Source organism: Schistocerca gregaria, unplaced genomic scaffold, assembly GCF_023897955.1.
Source record: "Schistocerca gregaria isolate iqSchGreg1 unplaced genomic scaffold, iqSchGreg1.2 ptg000407l, whole genome shotgun sequence".
Classification (NCBI taxonomy): Eukaryota; Metazoa; Arthropoda; class Insecta; order Orthoptera; family Acrididae; genus Schistocerca; species Schistocerca gregaria.
Genome location: NW_026061844.1, coordinates 353,721 through 356,110, shown reverse-complemented (window position 1 = coordinate 356,110; position 2,390 = coordinate 353,721).

Genomic DNA, 2,390 nt, shown 5'->3' with positions numbered 1-2,390 from the left:
CTTGAATTGTACTACTTCTTACTGGCTATTACTTCAACTTAGAAACTTCTTCTTTGTTCTACTATGGCGCTTTTAGTGTCTCCGCATACCGCAGCACGCGACATAGCTTTGCAGACGATAAATGTAACCGTCTCAGAGAGAAAAGCGGCCAATGTGACGATCTGGCTTTAAGTCGATTCGATAACAAATGACGAAAACGGACGGATTTCTCAGGTTTTTTACTACATATGAACACTTTTCACATTCTCCCATGCAACGCGGCTGCTAGACCTCCTTTCATGCAAAATCTTAAGGTCCTAGGTCATGTAAAAGCCACCAAAGCCGGCTAAAAAGTGAATAATCGATAACTAAAACTTGAATCGTACTACTTCTTACTGGCTATTACTTCAACTGAGAAGCTTCTTCTGTGTTCTACTATGGTGCTTTTAGTGTTTCAGCAAACCGCAGCACGCGACATAGCTTTGCAGACGATAAATGTAACCGTTTCAGAGAGAAGAGCGGCCAATGTGACGATCTGGCTTTAGGTCGATACGATAACAAATGACGAAAACGGACGGATTTCTCAGGTTTTTACTACATATGAACACTTTTCACATTCTCCCGTCCAACGCGGCTGCTAGTCCTCCTTTCATGCAAAATCTTAAGGTCCTAGGTCATGTAAAAGCCACCAAAGCCGGCTAAAAAGTGAATAATCGAATACTAAAACTTGAATTCTACTACTTCTTACTGGCTATTACTTCAACTTAGAAGCTTCTTCTGTGTTCTACTATGGTGCTTTCAGCGTTTCCGCATACTGCAGCGCGCGACATAGCTTTGCAGACGATAAATGAACCGTTGCAGAGAGTGGAGCGGCCAATGTGACGATCTGGCTTTAAGTCGATTCGATAACAAATGACGAAAACGGACGGATTTCTCAGGTTTTTACTACATATGAACACATTTCACATTCTCAGGTGCAACGCGGCTGCAAGTACTCCTTTCATGCAAAATCTTAAGGTCCTAGGTCATGTCCAAGCCACCAAAGCCGGCTAAAAAGTGAATAATCGACAACTAAAACTTGAATTGTAGTACTTCTTACTGGCTATTACTTCAACTTAGAAGCTTCTTCTGTGTTCTACTATGGTGCTTTTAGTGTTTCAACATACCGCAGCACGCGACATAGCTTTGCAGACGATAAATGTAACCGTTTCAGAGAGAAGAGCGGCCAATGTGACGATCTGGCTTTAAGTCGATTCGATAACAAATGACGAAAACGGACGGATTTCTCAGGTTTTTACTACATATGAACACTTTTCACATTCTCCCGTCCAACACGGCTGCTAGTCCTCCTTTCATGCAAAATCTTAAGGTCCTAGGTCATGTCCAAGCCACCAAAGCGGGCTAAAATGAGAATAATCGACAACTAAAACTTAAATTGTACTATTTCTTACTGGCTATTGCTTCAACTTAGAAGCTTCTTCTGTGTTCTACTATGGTGCTTTTAGTGTTTCGGCATACCGCAGCACGCGACATAGCTTTGCAGACGATAAGTGTAACCGTTTCGGAGAGTAGAGCGGCCAATGTGACGATCTGGCTTTAAGGCTATTCGATAACAAATGACGAAAACGGACGGATTTCTCAGGTTTTTACTACATATGAACACTTTTCACATTCTCCCATGCAACGCGGCTGCTAGACCTCCTTTCATGCAAAATCTTAAGGTCCTAGGTCATGTCCAAGCCACCAAAGCCGGCTAAAAAGTGAATAATCGACAACTAAAACTTGAATTCTACTACTTCTTACTGGCTATTACTTCAACTTAGAAGCTTCTTCTGTGTTCTACTATGGTGCTTTTAGTGTCTCCGCACACCGCAGCACGCGACATAGCTTTGCAGACGATAAATGTAACCGTCTCAGAGAGAAAAGCGGCCAATGTGCCGATCTGGCTTTAAGTCGATTCGATAACAAATGACGAAAACGGACGGATTTCTCAGGTTTTTACTACATATGAACATTTTTCACATTCTCCCATGCAACACGGCTGCTAGACCCCCTTTCATGCAAAATCTTAAGGTCCTAGGTCATGTCCAAGCTACCAAAGCCGGCTGAAAAGTCAATAATCGATAACTAAAACTTGAATTTTACTACTTCTTACTGGCTATTACTTCAACTTAGAAGCTTCTTCTGTGTTCTACTATGGTGCTTTTAGTGTGTCCGCATACCGCAGCACGCGACATAGCTTTGCAGACGATAAATGTAACCGTCTCAGAGAGAAAAGCGGCCAATGTGACGATCTGGCTTTCAGTCGATTAGATAACAAATGACGAAAACGGACGGATTTCTCAGGTTTTTACTACATATGAACACTTTTCACATTCTCCCATGCAACGCGGCTGCTAGTCCTCCTTTCA